Here is an 18,830-nt window from a genome sequence, read left to right on the forward strand (position 1 = left end):
TTTCACTGCTAGTGCACAATGGCATTCCCCCTTCTCTATCTAGCCTGGAACCCAACGGAATTGTTCACTCTATCTACAACGTTTCCCTATAACATAACGAAGCAATTAAATGTACATCTTTTCTACTCCTCATCTCAATCCTTACTTCTGACCAAACACGTGCAACATATTCCCGAGTTGTGTATGTCTATGAACTGCATACTGTATTGGGAAATCAATGACTAAACAGATCCCTGGCCATAGGTGTCTTGTGTTTGTAATGTAGGCTGCAGTTCATTTAAATCTTCGCCAAATGATGGCGTAGAACTTTTTGGAGTTTCAGCCAGTGCGATTACTTTGATTGTTTTTGAATGAGCTGTCACTGAAAATCTAACTGAAATCTGAACAAATGATTTTCCTCTTTTTGTTTATGTAACGCAAGAGCGTAGCGGAGCAGATGCTTCCTGTTAGCAGAGTGTGTGACCTCTTCTGGGCAGTGGGTTAGAGAGAGAGAGAGAGAAGAGAGAGAGAGAGAGAGAGAGAGAGAGAGAGAGAGAGAGAGAGAGAGAGAGAGAAGAGAGAGAAGAGAGAGAGAGACAGAGAGAGAGAGAGAGAGAGACACACTCAAACAGAGAAAGAAGGAAAGAGTGTGAGAAACAGATACTACACAAAGGTTAGAGACTGAACCACAGGGAGCTAGTGCACCATGTGTGATCATTACAGTACGCAAGTTCCCTCTGAAATACATCACTTTAAATTAAAGGGCAATTCCATGTGAGCATAGTCCGAAAATACTTTTGGTATCACATACTGTATTGTTCTGGCAAATCTCACATAATAACGTAATTGGGAGAAAGGATGTTTAACATGCATTTTACATTTGTATCACACCCATTTTTTCGAAAATCATGACAAAAATAGACATTTTAGGCTCTTTTTAGTTATAAAAATGGAAAAACAAACACAGCTGCCAAAAATGTAACACGTCTTTTGGAGGGTCCGTAGAGTGGACCATCACCGTCACGGATCCCTCCGGAACTGTGTCATTACGCACACCTGGTCCCTATTCCCATTGATTAGTAATTGTATAAGTGTGAACTTTGTCCGTTGGTGGTGGGAGTACCTGCGCTGTGTGTTTTGGGCCCTTGTGGATTCCGTGCGGTAATCACTGTGCGCGTGTGTTATTTATTCGAGGTGCTCCTCGCTCTTTTGTTTTGGTTTCAACCCTGTGTTTTGTTACGTGTTTGTTTGGTCTTCGTCCCAAACAAACTTTGTTCTGTGTGTAGCTTGCGCAGGACAGCAGATATGAGTAAATAAACGTAATTTACTCAAAATAGACAAATATAATACAATAAAGCGAGCCCACATAACGGATCGTCTTACATACAAACAATTACTCACAAACAAACATGGGGGAACAGAGGGTAAATAATGAACAAGTAATTGGGGGATTGAAACCAGGTGTGTAAGACAAAGACAAAACAAATGGAACATGAAAAGTGGATCGGCGATGGCTAGAAGGCCGGTGACGTCGACCGCCGAACGCCGCCCGAACAAGGAGAGGGACCGACTTCGGCGGAAGTCGTGACAGTACCCCCCCTTGACGCATGGCTCCAGCAGCGCGCCGACACTGACCTCGGGGACGACCCAGGAGGACGAGGCGCAGGGTGATCCGGGTGGAGACGGTGGAAATCCCGCAGCAACGAAGGGTCCAAGACGTCCTCCACCGGCACCCAGCATCTCTCCTCCGGACCATACCCCTCCCACTTCACGAGGTACTGTAGGCCCCTCGCCGATGCCTCGAGTCCAGGATGGCTCGAACAGCATATGCCGGGGCCCCCTCGATGTCCAGAGGGTGCGGAGGAACCTCCCGCACCTCAGATTCCTGGAGTGGACCAGCCACCACTGGCCTGAGGAGAGACACATGGAATGAGGGATTAATACGGTAATTTGGGGGAAGCTGTAACCTGTAGCATACCTCATTCAGTCTCCTCAGGACTTTGAATGGCCCCACAAACCGCGGACCCAGCTTCCGGCAGGGCAGGCGAAGGGGCAGGTTTCGGGCCGAGAGCCAGATCCGGTCCGCCGGTGCGAACACCGGGGCCTCACTGCGGTGGCGCTCGGCGCTCGCCTTCTGCCGCCTCATGGCCCGTTGCAGGTGCACATGGGCGGCGTCCCAGGTCTCTTCCGAGCGCTTAAACCATTCGTCCACCGCAGGAGCTTCGATCTGGCTCTGATGCCAAGGTGCCAGAACCGGCTGATACCCCAGTACGCACTGGAAGGGAGAGAGCTTAGTGGACGAGTGGCGGAGTGAGTTTTGGGCCATCTCTGCCCAGGGGATGAACGCCGCCCACTCCCCCGGCCAGTCCTGGCAATAAGACCTCAGAAACCTACCCACATCCTTGTTTACTCTCTCCACCTGCCCGTTACTCTCGGGGTGAAAACCTGAGGTGAGGCTGACCAAGACCCCCAGACGTTTCATGAACGCTCTCCAGACCCTGGGCGTGAACTGGGGACCCCGATCAGAGACTATGTCCTCAGGCACCCCGTAGTGCCGGAAGACGTAAGTGAACAGGGCCTCCGCAGTCTGTAGGTCTGTAGGGAGACCGGGCAAAGGGAGGAGACGGCAGGACTTAGAAAACCGGTCCACAACAACTAGGATCGTGGTGTTGCCCTGTGAGGGAGGAAGATCCATCAGGAAGTCCACTGACAGGTGTGACCACGGCCGTTGTGGAACGGGTAGGGGTTGTAACTTCCCTCTGGGCAGTTGCCTTGGAGCCTTGCACTGGGTGCACACCGAGCAGGAGGAAACATAAACCCCCACGTCCTTGGCCAAGGTGGACCACAAGTACTTCCCACTAAGGAAACGCACCGTCCGACCGATGCCAGGATGACCAGAGGAGGGTGACGTGTGGGCCCAATAGATCAGACGGTCGCGGACAGCAGACGGAACGTACAGGCACTATGAACGCCAAAGAGGGATCCGGATGAGCCAGCACGGGAGCCGAGGTAAACAGAGCCTTCAGGTGACCAAAAGCCCTGTCCGCCTCAGCCGACCACTGCAGTCGCACCGGTCCCCCCTTCAGCAGTGAGGTAATGGGAGCCGCTACCGGTCCAGAACCCCGGATTAACCTCCGGTAGTAGTTGGCAAACCCTAGAAACCGCTGCACATCCTTTACCGTGGTGGGAGTTGGCCAATTGCGCACGGCTGAAATGCGGTCACTCTCCATCTCCACTCCTGAAGTGGAAATGCGGTACCCTAGGAAGGAGACGGACTGTTGAAAGAACAGACATTTCTCAGCCTTGACGTACAAGTCATGCTCCAACAGTCGACCAAGCACCCTACGCACCAGGGACACATGCTCGGCGTGTGTAGCGGAGTATATCAGAATGTCGTCGATATACAACACTACACCCTGTCCGTGCAGGTCCCGAAAAATCTCGTCAACAAAGGCCTGGAAGACTGATGGAGCATTCATCACCCCATAGTTTTCTGAGGTGGTACTAAATGCCGTCTTCCACTCGTCGCCCTCCCAGATACACACTAGGTTGTAAGCGCTCCTGAGATCCAATTTTGTCAAGAAGTGCGCCCCGTGCATTGACTTGATCGCACTGGCAATGAGAGGCAGCGGGTAGCTGTACCTCACTGTGATCTGATTGATACCCCGATAGTCAATGTACGGGCGCAGACCTCCATCCTTCTTCTTCACAAAAAAAAAAAAACTTGAGGAGGCAGGTGAAGTGGAGGGCCGAATGTACCCCTGCCCCAGGGATTTGGAGACATATGTTTCCATAGCCGCCGTCTCCTCCTGTGACAGAGGATACACGTGAGTCCTGGGAAGTGCTGCGTCTACCAGGAGATTTATCGCACAATCCCCCCGTCGATGGGGTGGTAATTGAGTCGCCTTCTTCTTACAGAAGGCGAGAGCCAAATCGGCATATTCTGAGGGGATGCGCACAGTGGAGACCTGGTCTGGACTTTCCACCGTAGTCATGCTTAGTGGAGCGGTGGCCTCCCTCATCAGCCCTGACCCTAATGGTCGACTATCTAGGGCCTCCACAGGGAAGGGCATATCTACAGGAACAAGGGGGATCCCTAAACTATGAGCAAATGAACGGTCAATAAAATTCCCAGCTGCGCCTGAATCTACGAGTGCCTTATGCTGGGAATGCGGGGAAATGTCAGGAAATTTAATTAACACATACATGTGAGCAACAGGGGGCTCTGGGTGAGCCTGGTGCCGACTTACCTGGGGTGACACGATAGTGCCCTGCCTTCTGCCTCGACTCCCTGAGGAACCCCCCCCCAGCACCGACCAACAGTGCCCTCTGCGGCCACAGATGGTGCAGGGAATGGCCCCTTCTTCAGTCGCCCTAAGTGCAGCACCTCCCAGCTCCATGGGTGTCGGAGCGGAGGTGCTGGGGGATGGAACTGACAGGCCCCAATCCGGACGTCCGCGGGTAGCCAGCAGGTTGTCCAGCCGGATGGACAGGTCCACCAGCTGGTCCAACGTGAGAGTGGTATCTCGGCAGGCCAACTCCCAACGGACGTCCTCGCGCAGACTGCACCGGTAGTGATCGATCAGGGCTCTGTCGTTCCATCCCGCACTGGTGGCCAGGGTCCGGAAGTTCACCTGTGCGTAATGGTCCAATGCCGCGTCTCCTTCACTCCATACGACGTTGACCCAATACAGGGCTTTGCCTGAGAGGCAGGAGACGAGGGCGGACGCGCTCCCACGTCCCGAAGGAGCCGGGTGGACGGTCGCCAGGTAGAGCTCAAGCTGGAGGATGAACCCCTGGCATCCGGCAGCCGTCCCATCATACTCCCTCGCCGAGCTAGCCGAATTCCGCTGGGACCGGGTGAAGGAGGGGTGGACAGTAGGACCTGCTGTAGTGGGGCTGGTGGAGGCGCTGGACGACCTCCTCCTCTCTCCCAACGATCCATCGTCTGCAGCATGCGATCCATGGCGGTGCCCAGATGTTGCAATATGGTCGCGAGCTGCTGGATGCACTCCTCTATCGCCACAGGGAGGGCGTCTGCTCCTGCTGCTCCATTCTAGGTGAGTAAATCTGTAATGTGGTCTGTGTGTAGCTTGTGTAGAGGAGTCAGGCGCAGGACAGCAGATATGAGTAAATAAACGTAATTTACTAAAAATAGACAAATATAATACAATAAAGCGAGCCCTCATAACGTACAATCTTACAAACAAACAATTACTCACAAACAAACATGGGGGAACACAGGATAAATAATGAACAAGTAATTGGGGGATTGAAACCAGGTGTGTAAGACAAAGACAAAACAAATGGAACATGAAAAGTGGATCGGCGATAGCTAGAAGGCCGGTGACGTCGACCGCCGAACGCCCCCCGAACAAGGAGAGGGACCAACTTTGGCGGAAGTCGTGACAGGCTGCCGTAATTTGTGCTGAAAAAAATAACTATTACGTATTCCTGTGCCTGTCTCCCAAATCTTTTCATACCAGCATGACAATAGGAAAGATAAAACTTGGACATGAGGATATGGAACTACAACAGGACGTGACTTTATTCCAGGACATGCTACCACCATCTCAATTAGTTCATGTGACACAGATGAATTTATAGACACAGGTCTGGAAATAGTAATCAATGATGAACATCCAACTATCATCCTTACTCATGCCTCCTGTTAGACTATGATCCATGAACCGTACATGGAACAGACAACATCTTGGTGTCATTATAGTCCTTATAGTGTGCTCTAAAATAGACAGTATGTCTATATTCTGGAGAAAAACGTTTTTATTTTATTTTATTCAGCATGAAAAATATTATCATTAATATCTCAAAATTAGTCTTATTTATTTAGCTTATTTTTTTAAACAATATACTTTTCAAGCACATCACATTTACAGAGAGGGCTCTCTGTTACTTATCAGAAATTATCAATTTTATACATAAAGTTGAAGTCAGAAGTTTACATACACCTTAGCCAAATACATTTAAACTCAGTTTTTCACAATTCCTGAAATTTAATCCTAGTAAAAATTCCCTGTCTTAGGTCAGTTAGGATCACCACTTTATTTTAAGAATGTGAAATGGCAGAATAATAGCAGAGAGAAGGATTTATTTCAGCTTTTATTTCATTCATCACATTCTCAGTGGGTCAGAAGTTTACATACACTCAATTAGTATTTGGTAGCATTGCCTTTAAATTGTTTAACTTGATTCAAACGTTTCGGGTAGCCTTTCACAAGCTTCCCACAATAAGTTGGGTGAATTTTGGCCCATTCCTTCTGACAGAGCTGGTGTAACTGAGTCAGGTTTGTAGGCCTCCTTGCTCGCACACACTTTTTCAGTTCTGCCCACAATTTTCTATAGGTTTGAGCTCAGGGATTTGTGATGGCCACTCCAATACCTTGACTTTGTTGTCCTTAAGCCATTTTGCCACAACTTTGGAAGTATGCTTGGGGTCATTGTCCATTTGGAAGACCTATTTGAGACCAAGCTTTAACTCCCTGACTGATGTCTTGAGATGTTGCTTCAATATAGCCACATCTTTTTTCTTCCTCATGATGCCATCTATTTTGTGAAGGGCACCAGTCCCTCCTGCAGCAAAGCACCCCCACAACATGATGCTGCCACCCCCGTGCTTCACGGTTGGGATGGTGTTCTTCGGCTTGCAAGTCTCCCCCTTTTTCCTCCAAACATAATGATGGTCATTATGGCCAAACAGTTCAATTTTTGTTTCGTCAGACTAGAGAACATTTCTCCAAAAAGAACGATCTTTGTCCCCGTGTGCAGTTGCAAACCGTAGTCTGTCTTTTTTATGGTGGTTTTGGAGCAGTGGCTTCTTCCTTGCTGAGCGGCCTTTCAGGTTATGTCGATATAGGACTAGTTTTACTGTGGATATAGATACTTTAGTACCCGTTTCCTCTATCATCTTCACAAGGTCCTTTGCTGTTGTTCTCGGATTGATTTGCACTTTTCGCACCAAATACGTTCATCTCTAGGAGACAGAACGCGTCTCCTTCCTGAGCGGTATGGCGGCTGTGTGGTCCCATGGTGTTTATACTTGCGTACTATTGTTTGTACAGATGAACGTGGTACCTTCAGGTGTTTGGAAATTGCTCCCAAAGACGAACCAGACTTGCGGAGGTCCACCATTTTTTTCTGAGGTCTTGGCTGATTTCTTTTGATTTTCCCATGATGTCAAGCAAAGAGGCACTGAGTTTGAAGGTAGGCCTTGAAATACATCCACAGGTACTCTCCAATTGACTCAAATTATGTCAATTAGCCAATCAGAAGCTTCTAAAGCCATGACATCATTTCCTGGAATTTTCCAAGCTGTTTAAAAGCACAGTCAACTTAGTGTATGTTTTTATTTTTTATTTTATTTTTTTTATTTCACCTTTATTTAACCAGGTAGGCTAGTTGAGAACAAGTTCTCATTTGCAACTGCGACCTGGCCAAGATAAAGCATAGCAGTGTGAACAGACAACAACACAGAGTTACACATGGAGTAAACAATAGACAAGTCAATAACATGGTAGAAAAAAAGAGAATCTATATACAATGTGTGCAAAAGGCATGAGGTAGGCAATAAATCGAATAATTACAATTTAGCAGATTAATACTGGAGTGATAAATCATCAGACGATCATGTGCAAGAAGAGATACTGGTGTGCAAAAGAGCAGAAAAGTAAATAAATAAAAGCAGTATGGGGGTGAGGTAGGTAAATTGGGTGGGTAGTTTACAGATGGACTATGTACAGCTGCAGCGATCGGTTAGCTGCTCGGATAGCAGATTTTTAAAGTTGTTGAGGGAGATAAAAGTCTCCAACTTCAGAGATTTTTGCAATTCGTTCCAGTCGCAGGCAGCAGAGAACTGGAAGGAAAGGCGTCCAAATGAGGTTTTGGCTTTAGGGATGATTAGTGAGATACACCTGCTGGAGCGCGTGCTACGGGTGGGTGTAGTCATCGTGACCAGTGAACTGAGATAATGCGGCACTTTGCCTAGCATAGCCTTGTAGATGACCTGGAGCCAGTGGGTCTGACGACGAACATGTAGCGAGGGCCAGCCGACTAGGGCATACAGGTCGCAGTGGTGGGTCGTATAAGGTGCTTTAGTAACAAAACGGATGGCACTGTGATAAACTGCATCCAGTTTGCTGAGTAGAGTATTGGAAGCTATTTTGTAGATGACATCTCCGAAGTCGAGGATCGGTAGGATAGTCAGTTTTACTAGGGTAAGTTTGGCGGCGTGAGTGAAGGAGGCTTTGTTCCGGAATAGAAAGCCGACTCTAGATTTGATTTTGGATTGGAGATGTTTGATATGAGTCTGGAAGGAGAGTTTGCAGTCTAGCCAGACACCTAGGTACTTATAGATGTCCACATATTCTAGGTCGGAACCGTCCAGGGTGGTGATGCTAGTCGGGCGTGCGGGTGCAGGCAGCGAACGGTTGAAAAGCATGCATTTGGTTTTACTAGCGTTTAAGAGCAGTTGGAGGCCACGGAAGGAGTGTTGTATGGCATTGAAGCTCGTTTGGAGGTTAGAGAGCACAGTGTCCAGGGAAGGGCCGGAAGTATACAGAATGGTGTCGTCTGCGTAGAGGTGGATCAGGGAATCGCCCGCAGCAAGAGCAACATCATTGATGTATACAGAGAAAAGAGTCGGCCCGAGAATTGAACCCTGTGGTACCCCCATAGAGACTGCCAGAGGACCGGACAACATGCCCTCCGATTTGACACACTGAACTCTGTCTGCAAAGTAGTTGGTGAACCAGGCAAGGCAGTCATTAGAAAAACCGAGGCTATTGAGTCTGCCGATAAGAATAGGGTGATTGACAGAGTCGAAAGCCTTGGCCAGGTCGATGAAGACGGCTGCACAGTAATGTCTTTTATCGATGGCGGTTATGATATCGTTTAGTACCTTGAGCGTGGCTGAGGTGCACCCGTGACCGGCTCGGAAACCGGATTGCACAGCGGAGAAGGTACGGTGGGATTCGAGATGGTCAGTGATCTGTTTGTTGACTTGGCTTTCGAAGACCTTAGCTAGGCAGGGCAGGATGGATATAGGTCTGTAACAGTTTGGGTCCAGGGTGTCTCCCCCTTTGAAGAGGGGGATCACAGCGGCAGCTTTCCAATCCTTGGGGATCTCAGATGATACGAAGGAGAGGTTGAACAGGCTGGTAATAGGGGGTGCGACAATGGCAGCGGACAGTTTCAGAAATAAGGGGCCCAGATTGTCAAGCCGAGCTGATTTGTATGGGTCCAGGTTTTCCAGCTCTTTCAGAACATCTGCTATCTGGATATGGGTAAAGGAGAAGCTGGGGAGGCTTGGGCGAGTAGCAGCGGGGGGGGCGGGGCTGTTGGCCAAGGTTGGAGTCGCCAGGTGGAAGGCATGGCCAGCCATTGAGAAATGTTTGTTGAAGTTTTCGATTATCACGGACTTATCAGTGGTGACCGTGTTATCTAGCCTCAGTGCAGTGGGCAGCTGGGAGGAGGTGCTCTTGTTTTCCATGGACTTTACAGTATCCCAGAACTTTTTGGAGTTAGAGCTACAGGATGCAAATTTCTGCTTGAAAAAGCTGGCCTTTGCTTTCCTGACTGACTGCGTGTATTGGTTCCTGACTTCCCTGAACAGTTGCATATCACGGGGGCTCTTCGATGCTATTGCAGTTCGCCACAGGATGTTTTTGTGCTGGTCGAGGGCAGTCAGGTCTGGAGTGAACCAAGGGCTATATCTGTTCTTGGTTCTGCATTTTTTGAACGGAGCGTGCTTGTCTAATATGGTGAGGAAGTAACTTTTAAAGAATGACCAGGCATCCTCAACTGACGGGATGAGGTCAATATCCTTCCAGGGTACCCGGGCCAGGTCGATTAGAAAGGCCTGCTCGCAGAAGTGTTTCAGGGAGCGTTTGACAGTGATGAGGGGTGGTCGTTTGACCGTGGACCCGTGGCGGATACAGGCAATGAGGCAGTGATCGCTGAGATCTTGATTGAAGACAGCAGAGGTGTATTTGGAGGGCAAGTTGGTCAGGATAATGTCTATTAGGGTGCCCATGTTTACGGATTTAGGGTTGTACCTGGTGGGTTCCTTGATGATTTGTGTGAGATTGAGGGCATCAAGCTTAGATTGTAGGACTGCCGGGGTGTTAAGCATATCCCAGTTTAGGTCACCTAACACAACAAACTCTGAAGCTAGATGGGGAGCGATCAATTCACAGATGGTTTTCCAGGGCACAGCTGGGAGCTGAGGGGGGTCGGTAGCAGGCGGCAACAGTGAGAGACTTATTTCTGGAGAGATTAATTTTTAAAATTAGAAGTTCGAACTGTTTGGGCATAGACTTGGAAAGTATGACAGAACTTTGCAGGCTATCTCTGCAGTAGATTGCAACTCCTCCCCCTTTGGCAGTTCTATCTTGACGGAAAGTGTTATAGTTGGGTATGGAAATCTCAGAGTTTTTGGTGGCCTTCCTAAGCCAGGATTCAGACACGGCAAGGACATCAGGGTTGGCAGAGTGTGCTAAAGCGGTGAGTAAGGCAAACTTGGGGAGGAGGCTTCTGATGTTGACATGCATGAGGCCAAGGCTTTTTCGATCACAGAAGTCAACAAATGAGGGTGACTGCTGACATGCAGGGCCTGGGTTTACCTCCACATCACCCGAGGAACAGAGGAGTAGTAGGATGAGGGTGCGGCTAAAGGCTATCAAAACTGGTCGCCTAGAGCGTTGGGGACAAGGAATAAAAGGAGCAGATTTATGGGCGTGGTAGAATAGATTCTGGGCATAATGTGCAGACCAGGGTATGGTGGGGCACGGGTACAGCGGAGGCAAGCCCAGGCACTGGGTGATGATAAGAGAGGTTGTATCTCTGGACATGCTGGTCTCAATGGGTGAGGTCACCGCATGTGTGGGGGGTGGGACAAAGGAGGTATCAGAGGTACGGAGAGTGGAACTACGGGGTCCATTGCAAACCAAAACAATGATAACTAGCCTGAACAACAGTATGTAAGGCATATTGATATTAGAGAGAGACATACAATAAGGCATAAAGTGATTGCAGGTCATGATTGGGAGAGCTAGCTAAAACAGCAGGTGAGATAACAGCAGCTAGTCAGCTAACACAGCAACAGAAGGTAAAAATGGCGACGACTGGGCAGAGAGGGTCGGATTAACTACACACAGATCCTGAGTTAAGGCACAGAGCCGACAGATAAAACACAAATAAACAGAATGGAGTACCGTGAATTAATGGACAGTCAAGCAGGCATCAGCTATGTAGCCAAGTGATCATAGTGTCCAGGGGGCAGCCGTAGATGGAGTAGTGAGGCCTCCACTAAGCTAGCACGCGTTTAAAGTTAGTAGCCCGGGGGGGTGGTCTGCTCAGACGGAGGGGGTCTGCTCAGACGGAGGCCAGTTGAGGGCACCGGTTGAGGGCACGTCTGCAAACCAGACGTGGTCGTGTCGACAGAGAATCCAAGCCGGATAGCGATGGCGAAAGAGAGGTTGTGAATTGTAGAATTGTGTTTGCTAACTGGTGCTAGCTTCCTGGCTGCGCTAGCTGCAAGATAAGCTAGCAGTTAGCAGACCGGGGCAGGCAAGTTAGCCTTTGGGGGACGTCGCGATGGGGGGGAAGTCTGTTTTTGCCTCTTCGTGCCGTGACGTCGATAGACCAGTCGTGGAATTAGTAGGGTTCCAGGTAGCTCTAGGTAGCTAACAGGCCTAGTAGGTTAGCAGAATGGCCCTTCAGCGGGCGTCACGCCTGAGGGGCCTGTTGGAGTCCCCGGGCAGATTATGTCGGTATTCCAGTCGTAGAGGATAGGCGGGGTTCCGTGCTCCGTACCGGCAGTAAATGGGTCCGGGTCTTGTAGCCCAGGAGTGGGCTTCAGTGGTAGCACAGGAGCCCTAGCTTCAGGCTAATTAGCTTCAGGCTAATTGGTGCCTGCTCCGGTGCCTGCTCCGGGATGGAGACGCTAGCCAGGAGTGGTCACCCAGGATTGTGGTTAGCTAGTTGCGAAGATCCAGATGAAAATGTTCAGAGTTTGCGGTAGGAATCCAGGGATATGGAGAGAAATAGGTCCGTTATGCTCTGGTTTTAGTCACGTTGTTCGAACTAGCGAGAGCTTTCCGAGCTAAAGGTTAGCTGATGACCACTAGCAATGGTTTGCTAACTGATAGCTGGTAGGCAGTTAGCTGGCTATCTTCAGTAGATGGATTCCAGATCAGAAGTAAATAGAAATACTTTAGAAAAAAGCAGATCCACGCCACATTGGGTGAGGCGAGCTGCAGGAGAGTATTTAGAAGTAAACATCTGACCCACTGGAATTGTGATACAGTGAATTATAAGTGAAATAATCTGTCTGTAAACAATTGTTGGGAAAATGACTTGTGTCATGCACAAAGTAGATGTCCTAACCGACTTGCCAAAACTATAGTTTGTTAACAAGAAATATGTGGCGTGGCTGAAAAACGAGTTTTAATGACTCCAACCTAAGTGTATGTAAACTTCCGACTTCAACTGTATATACGTTGACATTATAGGTCATTAACCAATCACTCTCCTTCTGTAGGCTTGAACTTTCAGCAAATCACCAGCAGAGGGAGTTCCCTTTAAATCCATTTTCCCATTCACCGTGCTGGTGGTGCTCATAAAATGTATCAACACTTCAAAAGTAGCAGAGAGCTCACTCTGGCAAACCAGGAGACATTAGGAGACAGGAGAACATTAGTTATAACCCTTTTAGTTACATTGTACTTGTAATGTAACAATCTTTAACAACCCTCTCCGTAATCAGTGTTGTTACAATTTACCCAGGAGCAAGCAACTTAACCCATTTGTAAAAATAATAATAATAAGAGTCCCAGACATGCCACTATGAAAATATTGTGCCATTAGTAACCCTAACATGTAATACATTTTGCTGTTAGCCCAATGCCCTAACACCCACTTGCCAATACCTTAATATTGATACAATCAAGTACCAATACATCCATATCCTACCCTTAAATGCCCTATTTCTTATTCATAGACCCCAGTTCCTTTGCCAATACACCACATCCCTCTTACTTGCCTATCTCAGCCCTGTTACCCACTTTCCTTAGCCTGTATTCCTCAAGTCACCAACAGTAACCTGTATCCAGCTATTCACTGTCCACCCCAACCCTGTTATTTGCATCTTAATCCCATGCGCTCTGACCTGTATATGCCAATCATTTCATAGATAAACTCAGAGTACAGTGGTATAACACATGTACCACATCCCCATTTACTTTTTTCCTACCAGAAACTTGTTGCCAGAAATGATTTGAATGGGCTATAAACGTCAATCTGGACTCATTACCTGTATGAACATTGTGTATCCCTACACCCCATTACTCATATAAACCAGATAAATCCACGGGCATAGTCATATAAAACAGGTCCACCCCAGTGCTCAAGCCTCAACATTCATGAAAACCAGGTCTAAACTTGTGTACACCTGCACATGTAACCCCATATAGATTTCTTTTAAACTGGTCTACTGCTGTATGTCCCCCCAAATTGTCATAAAAATAGGTGCACTTCTGCATTTCAGCCCCAATATTCATACAGACCAGGTCTACACCTGTACTTCAGCTCCAATTTAGCTACCTACAAAGTCTGCACCAGTGCTTGAACCCAATTAGTCAACTAATCCAGGTCTAAATGTGCCAAAGCCTGAATACCCATAAGATGTAAACCAGGTCTACCACTTCACCTCAACTCCAGTAGTCCTATAAACCAGGTGTACACCTTTGACTGAGTCCCAATACTAATATAAACTAGATCTACACCTGCATATAGCAGCACAAATAACGATACAAACCAGGTTTACACCTGCGGTTATGTCTCAATACTCTGATAAACTAGGTCGACCCTTGTGACTATACAGCACAACTCACATTAACCAGGTCTATGATTGTGCAAGAGAGACTAAATAAACCTATTGAAATTAAATATTTGTTAAGTTATTACACTAATTCAATGTACAGTCGTGGCCAAAAGAGAATGAAACAAATATTAATTTCCACAAAGTTTACTGCTTCAGCGTCTTTAGATATTTTTGTCAGATGTTACTATGGAATACTGAAGTATAATTACAAGCATTTCATAAGTGTCAAGGCCTTTTATTGACAATTACATGAAGTTGATGCAAAGAGTCAATTTTTGCAGTGTTGACCCTTCTTTTTCAAGACCTCTGCAATCCGCCCTGGCATGCTGTCAATTAACTTCTGGGCCACATCCTGACTGATGGTAGTCCATTCTTGCATAATCAATGCTTGAAGTTTGTCAGAATTTGTGGGTTTTTGTTTGTCCACCCGCCTCTTGAGGATTGACCACAAGTTCTCAATGGGATTAAGGTCTGGGGAGTTTCCTGGCCATGGAAACTCAAAATATGATGTTTTGTTCCCCGAGCCACTTAGTTATCACTTTTGCCTTATGGCAAGGTGCTCCATCCTGCTGGAAAAGGCATTGTTCGTCACCAAACTGTTCCTGGATGGTTGGGAGAAGTTTCTCTCGGAGGATGTGTTGGAACCATTCTTTATTCATGGCTGTGTTCTTAGGCAAAATTGTGTGAGCCCACTCCCTTGGCTGAGAAGCAACCCGACACATGAATGATCTCAGGATGCTTTACTGTTGGCATGACACAGGATTGATGCTAGCGCTCACCTTGTCTTCTCCAGACAAGCTTTTTTCCGGATACCCCAAACAATCGGAAAGGGGATTCATCAGAGAAAATGACTTTACCCCAGTCCTCAGCAGTCCAATCCCTGTACCTTTTGCAGAATTTCAGTCTGTCCCTGATGTTTTTCCTGGAGAAAAGTGGCTTCTTTGCTGCCCTTCTTGACACCAGGCCATCCTCCAAAAGTCTTCGCCTCACTGAGCGTGCAGATACACTCACACCTGCCTGCTGCCATTCTTGAGCAAGCTCTGTACTGGTGGTGCCCCGATCCCGCAGCTGAATCAACTTTAGGAGACGGTCCTGGCGCTTGCTGGACTTTCTTGGGCACCCTGAAGCCTTCTTCACAACAATTGAACCGCTTTCCTTGAAGTTCTTGATGATCCGATAAATGGTTGATTTAGGTGCAATCTTACTGGCAGCAATATCCTTGCCTGTGAAGCTCTTTTTGTGCAAAGCATTGATGACGGCATGTGTTTCCTTGCAGGTAACCATGGTTGACAGAGGAAGAACAATGATTCCAAGCACCACCCTCCTTTTGAAGCTTCCAGTCTGTTATTCAAACTCAGTCAGCATGACAGAGTGATCTCCAGCCTTGTCCTCGTCAACACTCACACCTGTGTTAACGAGAGAATCACTGACATGATGTCAGCTGGTGCTTTTGTGGCAGGGCTGAAATGCAGTGGAAATGTTTTTGGGGGATTCAGTTAATTTGCATGGCAAAGAGGGACTTTGCAATTAATTGCAATTCATCTGATCATAACATTCTGAAGTATATGCAAATTGCCATCATACCAACTGAGGCAGCAGACTTTGTGAAAATGTATATTTGTGTCATTCTCAAAACTTTTGGCCACAACTGTACTGTATGGGTCTATACATGGCCAATTCTCCCTAAAATATTACTTTTTAAAGTCAAAACCATTGATTTAAACATATGTAAAGGCTAAGGGATAGATTGAAATTTACATGATGGGTACCTGGAGGAAAATGAGGGAAGGTCATGCTTTTCAATTTCAGTCAAGGGGAGTTAAGTATTTTTTTTATCTAGTCCAGGGGAGGGTCATGTAATTTGTAATGGATGAAATGTAAATATTTATCAGTGTTTTAGAATTTGTTGCTTATTAGGCTATATAACTGTTAAATTCAAATTGAGGGGGTATGAGAGGGTAAGCCATAGGCCTACTTTATTTTCAAGAAAATGCCAAAAGCACAGGCCTTGTTAGTTTAATATTTTGAAGAAAATGAAACAGATCAGATGATTTATTCTAGAAACCAAAGACCTGGGAAAGACGCCAAAGTATATGGGGATATCATTGTTTTGTTTCCTTGACATTCAGAGGCTGAGCTACAACCTTCTTTAGCCGAGGAGACTGGAAAAATTGACTTTGCTTGGGAACTAATCAGATTATGTCACTATCAATTGATTAAGCCTTTCACTTTCTGTACAATAGAAGATGTTTAAACCCAAACAGCATTTAGGGTGACCTTCTCTCATTGTGTTAAGCCACGGAAGAATAGTAGCCAGTAGCTAAAGTTGATATTTTTCTGCGTCAGTAGGCCTACTCTGTCTGGGGTGGAAAGATAGGCCTAGCTTTTGTTTGAAAGTACCATGCTCAGATTCCTAATGAAGTCTCAGGTTTAATTATTTGCAAACAAGACACACTGATTTGGCAGTGAATAAATATGATAAGATGAACACCTAGGCCTGTCTCTCTGTCCATTCTTATCCTGTAATTTCCGTAATATGTGTGGCATTAAAAAAAGATTCTGCTAATATGTCAAATTATGTGGAGTTGCATGAAATGTTAAAAAGGCCATTTTTTTCTCTCTGACCTGCAAATATGATGATTCATGCAATGTTTTTACTATATAGATCTTTCCACCCCTACTCTTGTCCAAGGTGGTCTGCAAACCCACAACCTTCTGGCTTGCAGCCCTACGCACTATCAAAATTCCTGCGTTGCCATGTAATGTTTTTCAAGAAGAAGAAGAGATTATGAAATTGTACTACTAAGGCTCTGGTCTGTACTACAGTAGCTCTGGCATTGGAGTCAACATGGGCCAGCATTCCTGTGGAATGCTTTCGACAAGAAGTCCACGCCCCGACGAATTGAGGCCATCCTGAGGGCAAAAGGGGGGTTGCAACTCAATATTAGGAAGGTGTTCCTAATGTTTTGTACACTCACTGAATATAATAAGTTAGAGCCACTGTATTTTCCCATGGGTCACAAATGTGACTGCTAAGGTATTTTCATATACAGTACAGTGGCGACATGTCATTCAAAATTAGCTAATAAAGTCGCTTATAAACATGGTCTCTTTCTTGAGTAAGGCAGCTCCAAAATGCAGGTGTTTCAGCCTAGCTCAGTGCTTTCTGTGGTGGAGGGGCAGCCAGTGGAATATACAGAGCGTAGGCGTTGGTAATATTCTCCAGCGCCGAGGTTGGCTCACTGTTCTGTCACTCATGGGACACTAAGTCACTGCAGAATCTACAGGGAGAGGTAGGCAGTTCAAGCCGCCTTGGGTGCTGCCATAGATTTACATTAGAAGTGTCCAGCCAAGAAGGCTGTAGGTCATTGACCACAGATACAATGCCGTCAAATCACGTTATATCTACCAAAGCTTCGATTGGACTGATCATGTTACTTTCAAAATCTTATCTAGCAGGCTAGACAAGCAGTCATCATCATGAATCACGTCGACAATCTACTGGCAAATCCTTTTCAAACCTTGTTAAATTATAGATAAAAGGTATCCGTACTCATCGGCCATTGGACATAAATGTTACACAACAAGTCGGAAATCGCATATTCAACAATGAGTGGTTTGGAAGGAATCAGTGGCTAACTGCAAGCATTGCAAAACAATCACTATTTTGCTTCCCCTGCCTGCTATTCGGTGGAGAGGGTGTGTGGTCCAAGTCTGGGTTTAAGGACTTAAAACATCTGTCTGAAATGGTCTCTTTTCCAAGCTTTAAGGGATTAACATTTACAACACCATGGACCAGAAAAGGTTGAATACATTGGCCATGCTGTCAATCCAGCATGACTTCTGCCACATTCCAAACAACTGGAAACTCGGAACTGGGAAATCTCAGACTTCAGTGAGTTCAAGACAACTAGGAACTCTGGGAAAAAACGAGCTCAGACTGGGAAAATACATTTAAAATGGTCATCCAACTCGGAATTCCAAGCCGGCAACTCAAGTCTCTTTCTAGAGCTCTGACCTGAAGATTACTGACGACATGATTCAACCTTGTTTTTTTCAGAGTTCCCAGTTGTCTTGAAAGCCCATTCGATGACAAAATTTCCCCACAAAAAGAACCTCCTCACCAACTTCCTGTTCAAGTGAGACAAGCACAACAACGGTGAGTCCAAAAATGTCTTGTACGCTGCTGCATAAACTAGCTCACGTGCTTTTCTTCACGAGAAGGGGATACTACATAATGTTGTTGTGTCTGTAACCATGTTTGACAGTCTCTTCTTATTCAAATATTTGTTTTCAACAAAAAGTTCAGTAATAGACCCATGTAATTCCAGTTGATATTGCAAGGGTTGTTGTCTGTGAGTTGGTATAGTGTGTACATAAAAGTGAATCCTCGTGATTGTATTTTCCTTCCTTTTTAGACCACATAGGCCAAATAAAATAATTGGTAGGCTAACCACATCTCTCTCTCTATCTCTCTCTCCTCTCCTCTCTCCTCTCCTCTCTCTTCTCTCTCTCTGTGTGTGGGGGGTGGGTGACCTAAAGAAGAGTAAAGTTAAGGCCTCAACATCTTGCTGAATTTCTCTGAACTAACATCTATCTGAATTTCTTTTGGTGTCCATTTTGAAAGTGCTGAACGAATAGGCCTATCTCGTCGCAGATCGTTTGGTTGCACTTGCTTATACTTAGAGCTAAGTGATAATGAGATAAGAATAAAGATTATGAATATACTGAACATTAATGTAATAATGTTTGTGTATGGTTCAGAAGTCAAAACTCATGTTGGCGTTCGTTATTACTGAAGGACAGTGTGATTCTTATCGACATACACAAATCCACAAGGAGTCAGTTGAAACCCCATTTGTTTAAGCAAGTCAGCCATATCAGCTATGGTTTTAAAAAGGCAGTAAATGAGTTTGAATGAGCGGTCTCACTGCCAGACAAGGCTCCACTGATA

General features: G+C 46.4%; 1 protein-coding gene across 1 annotated transcript in view; it reads left to right on the forward strand.

Moving 5' to 3' along the window:
* LOC129812069 (synaptosomal-associated protein 23-like) overlaps positions 1 to 18,830 on the forward strand; it is a 48,413-nt gene that overhangs the window by 494 nt on the left and 29,089 nt on the right. The gene's annotated exons all lie outside the window — the stretch shown is intronic.

This window comes from Salvelinus fontinalis, chromosome 15, assembly GCF_029448725.1.
Source record: "Salvelinus fontinalis isolate EN_2023a chromosome 15, ASM2944872v1, whole genome shotgun sequence".
NCBI lineage: Eukaryota > Metazoa > Chordata > Actinopteri > Salmoniformes > Salmonidae > Salvelinus > Salvelinus fontinalis.